The following is a 13,494-nucleotide window of genomic DNA, read 5'->3' as shown; positions in this document are numbered from 1 at the left end:
GTCTGTCCCAGCCCAGATCTGCCCCTTGGGCATGGAGGTTCTCTATGAACAGCTGCAAAATATGTGGTGAAGTCACTGGCAGTGCAGGACTTTGCATGAAATGTCACAAAACACTTTGAAAGATGAAATTCCTCCTTACTAACTGACTTCACCAACTTCTGATGCTGGATTCTGTGTGTATGTTTGGGAGTAAAAGACTTTGGTCTTGATTCAAAAGGGCACTCATATGTCCCAAAGTACAATTGCACAGCAATTATCCAGAATCTTAAAATAAAGCATGTTCCAAGGTGTTCTGCTGGATCATGGCCTGTATTGCAAAAAAAAAGAGAAAACCAAAAATGATTGGAAGATGAGACCTATGCCCCTAGGCTAAGAGAAGTAAAGGTATTCTGAATTATTTCCCATTTTTTTCTGTTTAAAAGCAGCATCAGTATAGCACAGATGTATCCAACATGGACACCTTTAATCTGCTAACTGGCCCAGTGTCTCTAGTATTTTGAGCCCATCTGTTGCGATCTGATGAATTTAACATCTAATGAATTTAAGAGCTGACAAATTTAACGTGAGGTACCAAGAAATACCTGATGTTTCCCTCAGTACAGGTGAGATGGACATTGCGAAATAAAGGGCTGTATTGCAGAGATATGTGTGTGCAGAGTACCTGTGCTGATTTCAGCCTGGCCCTTGCAGGCATCCGACAGCTCTGAATGAGAATTTGTTCTGAAACTTTGTCATGGATGTCAGTGAGGAGCTCAGAGCACAAAATCCAAAGGGGCTGAGAAAAACAATAACCATTTGAAAAGGAACAAAGTAACACAAACAAAGTACATTTTTTTAAAAAGATGCCTTTGCTAAATGTGACAAATTATGATCCGGAATGTGGCCAGCTTGCTTCTGCCCAGGTTTGCAGTGCACGCCGTCAGTGTGCACTGGTTTCACATGGGGACAGGCTGGAGCCACTGAGTATCAGCACTTCATCCGTGTTTCTCCCTAGGGCTGAGCGCCCCTCTCGACCTGCCTGGGGGCTTTGGGCACTGCTGCTGCCCCTGACCGTGGAGCACCCAGAGGGGGACGGGGCAGGAGCCAGCGCTGCCCTCCTGCAGCGCGGGGATGAGGATGCTCTGGTTTTGGGGCTGTGCCGTTCTGTTCCCATCGCTGTCCCGGGGGTGCCCAGACGTGGAGAGGGGCTGGAGCCCGCCTTGCTCCCAGCACTTCGGGCGGGGCAGGGGCTGCTGGGGTGCTCAGGGGGGTCAATCACTGCTGGTGGGGCTTGGCACAGGACAAGGCACCCCTGGGCACGGCTGCGGGACCTGCTGAAGAGCAGCCTTGGGCGCACCGGTTGTTGCTGCACTGCAGCAGCTCCGGCAGCGTGTCCTGCCCCGTGCCCGGGGAAGCGGGCACTGCCAGGGGCAGGGCAGGGCAGAGAGCAGCCCCTGCTGCCATAGCTGGGGCAGCAGGTTCGGGTCCCCCGTCTCAGGGGTGATGACCAGCGTCCTGCGGCTCTGCCGGTATCACCCGGAGGGGTCCCTCGGCTGGGGCAGCAGGTCTGGAAGTGCCATTGAGTGTCGGCCGGCTGGGTCAGCCTCCGGCTGCCTGCTGGAGCCTCCTTCCACTGCTGCCCAACCCGACAGGGCTGATCCGGGAGAGAAAGGGGAGTCAGGCCTCGGTAAACACCCTGAGAGGAAACCTGCATCTCTTTTATGAAGATCAGAAGCACTGAGGGGTTGGTAAAGTTTTGCGGAGAATCAGATGGAGCGGGAAGAGCTCCTGTAGCACCCAGGTGATTCCAGCGGTTTTGGAAAGCTCTTCCATACCTCAGTGATGGAAATTGGCACCTAGTCAGGGACAGGAAAGCTCTGACAGGCAGAGCTGGTTTCGGAGAGGCAGGGCACCATTAAACATGAAGCACACTTGTGTGGAGGGCAGGTGGAGTAGGAACACCAGAGCACTGACACACGCTGCCCTCGAAGAGCTCTCCAGTGGTCACAGCATTTTTAGGGGCAGATTGTCCTGGCAGAGCTGACCCTGCTGCCCGCGGGGAGCATCCCGTGTTACAACAGCTCCTGGGCAGCCATGGACCTTCACCCACCAGGGCTGCTCCTGGCACAGCCGGGACTCCCCTTTCCATATCCTCAGAGTGGAGGAGGAGAGCTTAACTCCCGCGTAACCCTGCCTTGTGTGTCACAGCTGTGGCCAATTGCCCACCTCTCTCTTTCTCCCCACACTCACAGTTTAACAAAACACCAGATCAAAAGTCATAGTGACTGCAATGCAACAGATCTTCCTTCCTCCTCTCCAAGTGAGCGTTGTACTGGTGTTAGAGGGGGCATTATTTTGTTCAAGTCGTTGTACATTATTTAAATCCAGAAAAATCCAAAGCTGGTCATGAGTCCAGCTGCTTTTTCTGTGTAATACCTGTCCTTTGAAAATACTGCCATATGAAAATGTGTGTAAATAAACCCACAGTTTTGATTGTCGTGATATCAAATGCATTTGTCTTCTGTTGTGGACAATGAGGCAGCTCAAACAGCTGCCTCTGCTGCAAGTAGCCCTCCTTCCCTGCAGGTGCTGTGGTATCATTGTGTGTCATTGTTTTGCAGCAAAGCTCCAGCATCCCAAACAAACTGAGGCTCTGCTCCTGGATGAGTTCCACAAACAGAATGACAAAAAATCACAGAATGGTTTGGGTTGGAGGGGGCATTAGTGATTGTCCAGTCCCACCCTCTGCCATGGGCAGGGACACCTTCCACCATCCCTGATTGCTCCAAGCCCTGTCCAACCTGGCCTTGGACTTCCAGGGATGGGGCAGCCACAGCTTCTCCTGTGTTGGTTATGCTGTACAGAGCCTGGGCAAGACCCAGGAACATCCAGGCCGTGTACTAAGCTCAGCTCTGGAGATCAGCCTGCAGCACACTTTGCTGCAGGGATGTGGTGAGGCAGGTCTGGAGCTGTCTCATGTTTCTTCCCTCTCACCCCTCCACATCACATTATTCCCTTTTCCCCACTGCCAGCGGATGGAAAGGCCACTGGTGGTTCCTTCAACTGCTCAGTCTGCAGCAGAGATGCCTCAAAAAGGTCTTTGGTTGTGTCCTGTCACCCTGGTGTCCCTTCAGCTCCACCTTCCCTTTGCTTCCTTACATATGTGACAAGGCTATTTAAAGAGAATTTGGGTTAATTTTAATTATGTGAGACTGAACCAGTTCTGGTCTTTCCCAGCAGTGAGCAGAAGCATCAGAAGCCATGGGAAGCAGCGTGCTCCAAAGAATGAAGTGGATGTACAGGCCTCAAGCTGCTAAGGAAAGGAGGGCTTGTTTGCAAACTCTCTGTGTGATTAGGCACAGGGAAGTTGTCCGTGTGGGATCTCTCAAGCCCAGATCAGAAAGTCACAGCACTTGGATGGCTGGAGTAGATCTTGGTGGGACACCTCAGTATTGTGCTTTCAGAAAAGTCAGGTTTTGGAAAATAGCATTTGACTTGTTCTTGTTTGCTGAGGGATTTGAGATGTGCCTGGTATTAATGGGCATAACACACATAAAAGCAAGCAAGCCAAGAATCCTGCAGGACAATCTGGCATGACAAGCACAGCAACAGCAGTGGGAAACACTGGGATTTTTTGGAAGCAGCGCTCTGATCTCTGTGCTGGGGGGATGCCTTTTGGGGAAGATGAGGCTGGAGGAGGAAGTTCAGTGCAGCTGGTTTAAGAAGAGTCTCATGAAACAGGGAAAACATGAAGTCACGTGGGGAAGAAAGGTTAATTCTTGGTACCAAAGAAATTTTCTCACAGCTTCCTTGTGTTTCCAGCCAGTCCCAAAATCCAGGAGCAGAGCTAGGCAAAGCCTGGGAATCATCCACACGAAGGCAAATGGAAACTCCAACAGATGATCGGGTGAATCGAATGTTCCTCCTTCCCACTCCTGTGACTGATCCCTGTCTCTTCTGACCTGACAGCCCGGAGGGCCTCAGGAGGGCTTTGCCCTTGTCTCAGCACACTGGAATTGCTGCCCTAGAGACTGTGGAAGACACAAAAAGGCACGAGCAGAACAATCCTTGAGGAAGGGATTCCTCACCCTCTGCCAGCAGGGAGCTGGAGAGCCACAGAGACGAAGGAAAGCGGCAATCTGCCCGCAGCTCTGCACACACCAACCAGATGTAATGCTTGAGATAAGTCCTATACTAACCACGACATTAATTATTTCGTTTTGGTGGGTTTTGTGGAATGCAATTATATGTGAATTTATAAAAAGGGGTTTTCTCTGTGTTGCAAGCTGTAGTGCCCAATGAGATATAGGTTTGTTGTATTTAAAAGGTTTTGCAAAAAAAAAAAAAATCCCTTTTTCACATTGTTTATCCAGCAGTATTCCACATGAAGCCAAGGGAGGCTGTAAGGGCTGGCTCCAGCTGCACACACTCTCCTGAAACCCCTCCTCAGAACCTGCTCAAGCTACTGAATCATGTGTTTTTGTAGGACCAGTCTTTATTTTTCCCATAAAGGACTTTTGATTGTTTTCCTACCCTGAAATAGGAATTGCCACGTGTTTCGCTTCTCCCCCAATGCCAGGCAAGAGCTTTGTGCCCACAGAAACAATGAGCAGGAAACCAGACATTTCAGTTTTTGTATTAATCAACCATTTCTCACATTAATAAAGGATGTAGGAAGAGACAAACCAATGGGCTCTGTGTCCTGTGAGGGTCCCTTCAGCTGTAAAATCCCTATGTGCTGAGGGGACATTTTAGGGATCTGGCATTGCCCACTGGGGATTTTAGGCCCATGGACCTGTTCATTAATCACATTACTAGACCTTTAATTAAAACTCAGCATTGTGGCCTTTGCTGAGTCCATACCAGGTCACTCCCTGGCTTCTTCCCCGTCTCCCCACTGGTAAAACGAAAGTATAATTCAGGGATATTCAAGGAGTCCGAAACCTTCGGATGAAACGTTATGATTTAAAATTCGAACTAAAAACCTCATTTCCCGGAAATTTCCCATAAAGGCCTCAGTTATTATTTTTTCTTCAACTCCATCCAGCAGATACTTTGTCGCCGTTCCCAGAAGCAGCCGCCGCTGCCGCCGCCCCCCTCGCAGGGGGGCACAGCTCTCCCGTGGCGGGGAGACCGGCGGGGGACCGGCGGGGCTGCCGTGCGGCGCCCGGTGCCCGGGCCGGGTGTCCCCGCGGTGCTCCCGGGCTGTCCCCGCGCTGTCCCCGCGGTGCTCCCGGGCTGTCCCCGCGGTGTTCCCGGGGTGTCCCCGGGGTGTTCCCGGGGTGTCCCCGCGCTGTCCCCGCGGTGTTCCCGGGGTGTCCCCGCGCTGTCCCCGCGCTGTCCCCGCGGTGTTCCCGGGGTGTCCCCGCGCTGTCCCCGCGGTGTTCCCGGGGTGTTCCCGGGGTGTCCCCGCGGTGTTCCCGGGGTGTCCCCGCGCTGTCCCCGCGCTGTCCCCGCGGTGTTCCCGGGGTGTTCCCGCGCTGTCCCCGCGGTGTTCCCGGGGTGTCCCCGCGCTGTCCCCGCGGTGTCCCCGCGGTGTTCCCGGGGTGTCCCCGCGGTGTTCCCGGGGTGTCCCCGCGCTGTCCCCGCGCTGTCCCCGCGGTGTTCCCGGGGTGTCCCCGCGCTGTCCCCGCGCTGTCCCCGCGGTGTCCCCGCGGTGTCCCCGCGGTGTTCCCGGGGTGTCCCCGCGCTGTCCCCGCGGTGTTCCCGGGGTGTTCCCGGGGTGTCCCCGCGGTGTTCCCGGGGTGTCCCCGCGCTGTCCCCGCGCTGTCCCCGCGGTGTTCCCGGGGTGTCCCCGCGCTGTCCCCGCGCTGTCCCCGCGGTGTTCCCGCGGTGTTCCCGGGGTGTTCCCGGGGTGTTCCCGGGGTGTCCCCGCGCTGTCCCCGCGGTGTTCCCGGGGTGTTCCCGGGGTGTCGCGGGGAGGTCCCGGGGCAGCCCCGGGGGTCGCGGTGCCCCCCCCGCCCCCGCGCGCTCGGGCGCAGGCGCGCGCGGGTCACGTGCGCGGCGCAGGCGGCGGCGGAGCGGCGCTGGAGTCCCGGGCCGCGCGCGACCCCCGCCCCGCGCGCCCCCGCGGCCCCGCGCGCGCCCCCGGCGGCGGCGGCGGCGGGTCCAGGTGAGGGGAGGGCGGGGCGGGGGTCGGGACGCGGCGGCGGCGGCGACGGCGGCGGGGCGGGAGCGGCGGGGCCGGCCCGGGCGGGGCGCAGGCCGAGCCCGCGGCGCGGGGGAAGGGGGCGGCGGGGCCTGGCGGAGCGCTGAGCGGTGCCGGGCCCGGGCCGCCGGCGGCCGAGCCGGGGGCGTTCCGGCGGTGCCGGGGCGCTCGGCAGGAGCCTGTCAGCGTTCGGCGGAGCCGCGGCACCGGCAGAGCCCGCCCGCCCGCGGCCTGCGGCCCCGCAGCACCCGGCGCGGAGCCGACCCTGCCCGGCCCGCACTCGGCTCTCGGCCGCGCTCCCGGGCGGCGGCTCGGCCCGGCTCCCCCGGCCCGGGAGGGAGCGCGGCCGGGCCGGCAGCGCTGTCAGACCCGGGAGCTGCCCCGCGGTCCGGCCGCTGTGTGTGAGCCCGGTCCCTCAGCCCTGACCTCATGCGGGCGGTGACGGCTTTGTGCCGTGTCAGCCGGGGCGCGTTGACGTTTCGCTTTTGTTCGCGTCCTCGGTGACTCTTAAACCAGTCAGAAAAAGGCCCTTCACTCGTCCCCTCCGTGTGGTTTCTGTGTTTCTTTAAATTTCAGCTACTTTTGAAAGATCTCGGGAAGCTCAGGGCTCTGATTCCTTCCCGCTGCTTTGGGGATGGAAGGACAGAGCTTTTCTGTGGGTCTGCATCCTGGGAGCAGGTTGGAGCTTCATGAGCTTTGTCTCTCCATAACTCCTCAGCCTCCTGGCAGACACATTTGTGCTCATTCCCCTCACTGGGAACTGCAGTAAAACCTTTCTCAGACTTTTACTACAGTAGTTTTACTACAGGAAAACCTCTCTTAGAAGAAAGGCAATGCCTCTTGTTGCTTTTGTAATTATTGTGTGTTGTTCTGACTGGTTCTTTAGCTAAGGCACCTTTCAGTGTTTCCTGTATGTGGAAAACAACCACAAAGAACAAATGTGGCATTTTCTGTAAAGCTTACCAAGTGTAATAACCACAACTTTTGGATTTAGCAGCTCTTTTCGAATTCTAGCAAATGGTCCCACCTTTTCTGTGTATCTTGTGGGGTGAGAAACAAAGGTTTCAAGGCGTGTGTTCAGAATGGCCGGGTCTGCGGGCCTGGGGACTGCACGCAGTGCTGCAGCACAGCATCCAGGTGTTTGCTAGAGATTCTAAGTATCCACTGAGCCCTGTGGCTTCCTCTGAAAGTTACCCGGCTTTGGGAGGAAATGTTTCACAGTAACACTGTGTCGGGACTCTCCTGTGGGACATCAGAACAAGGAGGGCTGCACACAGACCTGACCTTCAGTTGAGAAATCACGTTTGTTAGTATTTTAAACCCAAGGAAGGATCTTCTGTTAGGCGTCGGATTTTGGCTGAAAATCTCCCAGCGGTGCTCTCCAGCCATTTTCTCTGGAAGGCCTGTCCTTCTGTAGGAATGGGAGGAAGGAGTTGTTTACAACAGGCTTCCAGGTGATGTAGTAATCTTGCATTTTTCTAGTAAAAAAGCATGTGCTTCTCTAAAATAAGAAACAACTGTGTGTATGGAAGCCAAAGAATTCCAGGTCCTTGTGCATCTTGAAATGTTGGTGTTTCCATTTTTCAGTGGCTTAAATACATGCAAACACAGGTTGTGGAGGTTACTTCTGCTGAACAGCTGTAATGCCACTCTTTGTGCTGTCTGAGCATAACAAAGGTTCCTGCCTTTGTGAGAGATGTTAAATGTTTCAACATGATAACTAAACCTTAGATTGGCAGTATATTTTGATGTTCTAGTACCATAGCGATTGCTTTCAGGTGGAAGCTGGAGTTACAACCCAATTACACAGAGTCACTAAATTTAATAGATCTGCAGTGGCAAAGGGCTTGCTGCTGAAGGGACTGAAGAGTTAATGTGGCTGTAACAATTTGCATTGAGAATGGTGAAATTTTATAGGTCACTAGAGAACCTCTGAAGGGCAGAAGGCATGATGGGGGTGCCTGTTTCAAAATCCTGTGGTGTCTGTTGAGAAATACAAAGCTGTGGTGCCACTATGGTGTGAGGGAGCAGGAGGCCTGCTGGCGTGTAGGGCACTGAGCAGCAGGATTCGACCCTCGGTGCTGCAAAAACTGGGTTCAAGCATGAGCTTGAACAGAAGGAATGAGAAAGAATGTGTAGGGCTGGGAAAAGGTAAGGGCCAGCAGTGGAAGGAGAAATAACGCCGGATACCGAACTGAGGCAGCAGGGAAGATGCTTCGTCAGGCTCCAGGTGAGGTGTTTTCCATCTCCAGGCGAGTGTCTCCATTTCCAGCAGCCAGACCAGCAACTCACCTTTGCTTTACCAGAGAGGTGGATATTTCGTGTTTTGTCTTGACACTGTTACAGACTCAGCTGTCTCCACTGGAGCAGGTCACTGATGTTCTTCAGCAGAGGAGCCACCCATTAATTGCAGATAACTGAGCGTTTCAGCCATGCAGTCAGTGTGTTCCTGCATGGAGAGCTGGAGGTTTAGCTCAAGAGGATGAAGATAACTTAGATTGTCTTGTGTCCTGGATAATTAAAGTGATGCTGCTGGAGTTTAAAGTTAATCTAAGCTTTGAATTATGCAGAAGGACAGTAGTGGAAGTCTTCCAGAGGTCCAGGAGCTGGGGATTTTTCTCAGTCCACTGGGCACTGAGCATCATTTTCCACCCAGTGGAACAGCATCCCACCTGCACACTGAATGGTACATCAAAAATTGCTGCTGTAGTAATCAAAAATAGAAATAAGTACTGGATTTGTCATGTATATGTGACAGCCCTGAGGCTGTAACTCAGTAAATAACCCTTCTTTATGCATTTGGGAAAAAAATGAAACCAACCGGTGTGTGTCACAGTGCTGTTTGTTTGGGAGCTGGGGTGAGGGATGGAGACACATGTGGGACTCCCCAGCTTGTGAGGGCCATTGTCTTCTTGGAACTGAGTCCAGTTGCCTGCTTCTCCAGCTGGTATGAGTGCCCTGAAGCACAGCCCTGCACAGGGCTTTGGATTGGATTTGTATGAAAATAGTAAAGTGCAGGAGATGAATGATACCTTGTCTAAATTAATTTGTGTAAGCCAATAACTTGGGACAGGAAGTTGCTTATGCTCAGTTGCATATATGGAAGCCCAAGCTTTAGGTCTGGTGTATGAAAGGGCATCATCTAGTTATTCCACCAAAAGATGCATGCTATTGAATTCCCCAAGTCCTAGGCAAATTATTTTAATTTTGTAATTTTTATTGTTTTGAAAATCAAATGACCTGCCAGGACCATGCAGCCGGTGTAAGATTGTGTTTCTCATTGTGGTTTCAGTGTGGTGCTCACAGAAACTGAGTTAAGGCTCTGTTCTGCATTTACAGAATCCCAGAATGGTTTGGGTTGGGGGAGGCCTTAAAGACCACCTCATTCCAATCTGTTGCCATGCATAGCAAAGTGTTCCTTCTAAGGGTTTTTTGGGAGTGCTCTTCCCATCCCTGCAAGAACGCGTTGCTCTCCAGTTCTGTTGCATCCACATTTCATCAGAAGGTCCTAAGCTGCTTACGTGGTTCTTAATGGCAGTAGTGACAAGAAATAACACTTGAAATTTGATTTTTCCAAAAGCCCAGAGCAGCACAAAATAAACTGCAAGTTTTTATACAATCAGGAAACTCTCAGAATAATCCAAATTTTTACCAAAGCTGTACCTGCTTCTGTTATATGAAGATTAGTTTTTTGGTCAGGGAACACAGTCTCCTTGATACTGAGTGTCTCCTATCAAAGAATTTCTTTTAAGCCATTTGTTTTAGCTTCAATTCTTTCTTCATCCTTTATATAATTTCAGAATTTTAAAAGCTTCACTGAGATTTCCTAGATATTTATTAGATGTAAGAAGAAATAATATTGCAGAACGTGCAGTTTTCAGTCAAACCTTAGTTCAGTGCTGATGATTGCAGAAATTTCTGGGCTGGTTCTATTGGTGTGAGAATTTGGTGATAAAGGAGAGCCTGTGGGGTGTGTCAGCCCAAAAAGGTCTGGTACGGGTTAAATTCAGGATTAAATGAAAATCTTGTTGTAACACAGAGCACAGATTGCTACTTAAAAAGGCATTTTTCATAACTTTTGAAGGCAAGATCAAATACAGTCAAGATGCTCCTGCTTTTAAATAGCATCTCATTTTGTTTGCTGATTGCGTTGGTGGATCTTTGTGGAAAGTTATGTACTGCAAAGCTCTGTCAGTATTCACAGTGTGCTTCTTCCAGATGGAAATATCCTTAACATGGGAAATAAGTAACTCAGCTAACGGGAATTGATTGACCAAATATTGTGCTGGGTAGACTGCAGCTTCCAAGAGCATTGCTGATTCCCGTTTCCCTTGTGCCTGGCAGCTGCCTTGGTTTGTATCTCAGCTGCTGAAAGGGGTAATTTCTAGGTGGCTAACTTAGCTGCTTATTCTGGAGTTATCATCCTGCATTTTAGAGCAGTCCTGAGCGTCTCAGCAGTCAAATTCTGTTGGAATAAAACCGAATGGTTCAGCTGAGGTGTGTCCATTGCAGCTTGGCATGAGTTGTGGGCTTTCAGCAAACTTCATGAAACTTTAACAAACTGATGTTTCATTAAAGCTGCTGTCAGACTACATGAGGCTATCACTGCAAAGAGTCATGTGTGTTATAACAAGCTGTAATTTTCTCCTTGTTGGAAACATTTGGGTTTCAGTGTTCTACGCTTGAGGGCTATGGGAGTACAGCAGACCAGTGTGAGGAACGGTGACCAGTTCTGTGTCAGTGTGAGTGAACAAAGCCTGCCTTGCTGGAGACTAACTTGGTTTGTTTTCTTGGTGTTTGGGAAAGCATAAACTCTAAACAAAACTCTTTCTGTAGCTGGAACACTTTGCAGGGCTGTTTCTGTGATGCCTTGTGGTGTGCTAAGGTGTGTGCTCAGTCTCCAGGTCTGTCGAGTAACTCACTGTAGTGAAAGCGGGACTTAATGAATCAATGTTGATTGCTTATCTTCATTAATCAAATTTGGTCTCATCTCATGTGCACAATGGGAATGGAGACAGCAGCAGTTATTTTTTCTTCTTCTTCCCATAGCCCAGGCTGACCATTCTCAGTTTCTCACTGCATCTTGCTAGGGCAGCCTGTCTTTCCCGGTCCTTTGGAGCAGTTAGGCGTCATGGTGTGAGACACTCAGAAGGGAGAACTGGAGGAACAAAACTCCTTTGGTTCCTTGCACCAAAGACTTCAGAAGATTTTTCTTCCCTCTACTTCCCCACCCTTTAGCCAAAATAACCCTCTCCCTGCCAGGCTAAGGCATGGGCACTCAACATGGGGACTGGCTGCTGCACCTTGGAGGCTTCCTTAAAATCAGCTTTTACAAGGCCTGGCCTTTCCTGTGAAGTCTTGACCTAGCTTTGGAGGTAACCAGCCAGTTTGTTACAGGACTCAGTTTTAGGCTGTGGAACATCCTTTTATGAAAAGGGTGAAAAAGTAGAACTAATGCAGTATCTGCTGTAGAACATGAAAACCTTTTTTAGTTTTGGCTTACACAACAAACAATACTAAAATTTCCTATTTCAAATTTTGATTTTGCCCCTCAGCTTGGTGTCTGGTCATGGTATTTAGGCAGGTGCATATAGCTGGAAACAGGTCACTGCTTGTGATTTAGTCATCAGGCCTTTGACTTGGTGCAACACTTCTTGAGTTACGATTACTTAGAAATACAAGAAAATACAAGAGGCTGAAGTGTTAGATGACTATTAAAAGTGCTGCAAAGCATACATGATTTGATTTAATGTAAAACCTCTTTCCTTCTCTCTGATTTGCTGGGTTGGCAGAAGTGCAAAGGCTGTAGCACAATAAGTCTTTTAAAGCAATTTTGCTTTGTTGTCTAGACAGAAGACAAATCTCTACTTTTTCTTTCTGAGTCTTCTTCCCTGTTCTGCTTCCCCTGTTTGTTTTTGGGCAGTCCCCTTCCCCACTGAGGAGCAGGCAAGCACGTAAGCAGAAAGTCTCCTTGAGCACCAGCCCTGGGCTGTGCCTATAAATCCCGTTGATTCGAGGGGCGGTGTTTTGTTGTTCCGAGGCCATTTAGCTTTACTGCTGTGTTTTTATGATCCCAGGAGCTGGAGTGCAGCTTGATGAGCCTGTGACCAGCAGCAGGAGCTAGGAATGGATTCACCTCCCCATGTTGGCCACCTGCAGCAACACTGTCTGTCTGAGGTGGTCCTGTGGGCTCGGAACGTGTTTCTGGAATGAGCTTAACCTGAGCCGGTTTAGGCGCCTGCTTAGGATGAGCTGAGGGACATCCTGGCTGTGCTGGTTTCTCTGAAGATTGGTTCAATCTAGATGAGTTTGTCCTTAAACCTAAATAAATACATTATTCTAGATAAAACTTGCGATGTTTAGAAGAATAGAATGTCATTTCCAGCTAAAGGAAGTATTCCATTTTCTGCCCATAATGAAAGGTTGTTTTTTCAGGTTCCTCAGGTTTTGCTGTTTGGATTTGAATATAGTAACATGTGCTTTTTACACTGCTGAGGAGAGCATCTGACTTGGTGCAAAACTGCGCATTAAAAGTGGAGCTATTTGCCATTATGTTCAGTATTTCTGTTATTGTGCATCATTGTCTGATGAAATGTGATGGTTTTCTTTCAGGATTCCATATTTGGGAGTTGCTGTTTAACCATGTTTGCCAGTCTGGAATTACCTGAAATCCTGTTGCGCACCCCAAAATACTGAAGTCGTGACATTTGTTTTGGTAGGTAAAATAAGCATAGGATGCATCTGAATATCTCTTGGTTTTTTTACATTCTCCCCCTGCCTGTCCCCACTGCTGTGTGTGTTTGCAGGGCTGGGCTGGCTCCAGAGCTGACTCCCCACTCGGCCATACAGGGTTAGGGGTATTTGCCATCAGGTTTTTGGCTGTTCCTCCCAAGGAGAACAGTTGAGATGCTTTAGTGGTGTCATTCATCTAACACCAACGTTGGAAGTTCAAAATTACTGGAACCCTGGCTAGGTTGTTTCAGAGGAAATTTTAGTGCATGTTTAGGTTTATCTTTAGGTATTCTTTCACATTGTAACAGTGGTTCTTAGCCTTATTTAATCTCCTTGTGTTATACTGTTAAATGACACTTGCCTAGAATTTGTTTAAAAGTATTGTTGGTTTGTTTTTTTGCTCAAAACCATGATGTTATTTTAATCTTTGTATCGTAGAATGGTTGTGGGTGTCTAGGTTTATTCATTGCTCAGGTTTAACAAGCTCCAAGATCACTATGCTGGGCAACAAATGGAACAGCTGTAGGAGGATAATACACTGTTAACAAATCTCCAGTAGAGACAGTGTTGTGATCAGTGTCTCTGGGGTTTCCAGGTGTTACAGTTTAAATGAAGCCTGTGTGACTGTATAAGAG

The 13,494-nt window shown here is 50.3% G+C and overlaps 1 protein-coding gene across 7 annotated transcripts in view; it reads left to right on the top strand.

Annotated features, from left to right (window-relative positions):
• Window positions 1-5,990: 5,990 nt before the first annotated feature.
• NCOA6 (nuclear receptor coactivator 6) overlaps window positions 5,991-13,494 on the top strand; it is a 44,318-nt gene continuing 36,814 nt past the window's right edge. For all 7 annotated transcript variants that reach the window (XM_082292882.1, XM_082292880.1, XM_082292881.1 and 4 more), the window contains exons 1-2: window positions 5,991-6,091; window positions 12,740-12,842. The gene's annotated coding sequence lies outside the window, so the exon portion shown is untranslated. The remainder of the gene's footprint in view (window positions 6,092-12,739; window positions 12,843-13,494) is intronic.

This window comes from Coloeus monedula (genome assembly GCF_965178545.1).
Source record: "Coloeus monedula genome assembly, chromosome: 17".
Classification (NCBI taxonomy): domain Eukaryota; kingdom Metazoa; phylum Chordata; class Aves; order Passeriformes; family Corvidae; genus Coloeus; species Coloeus monedula.
Note: the sequence above shows the minus strand (reverse complement) of the source record. Positions and strands in the feature narration are given on the sequence as shown.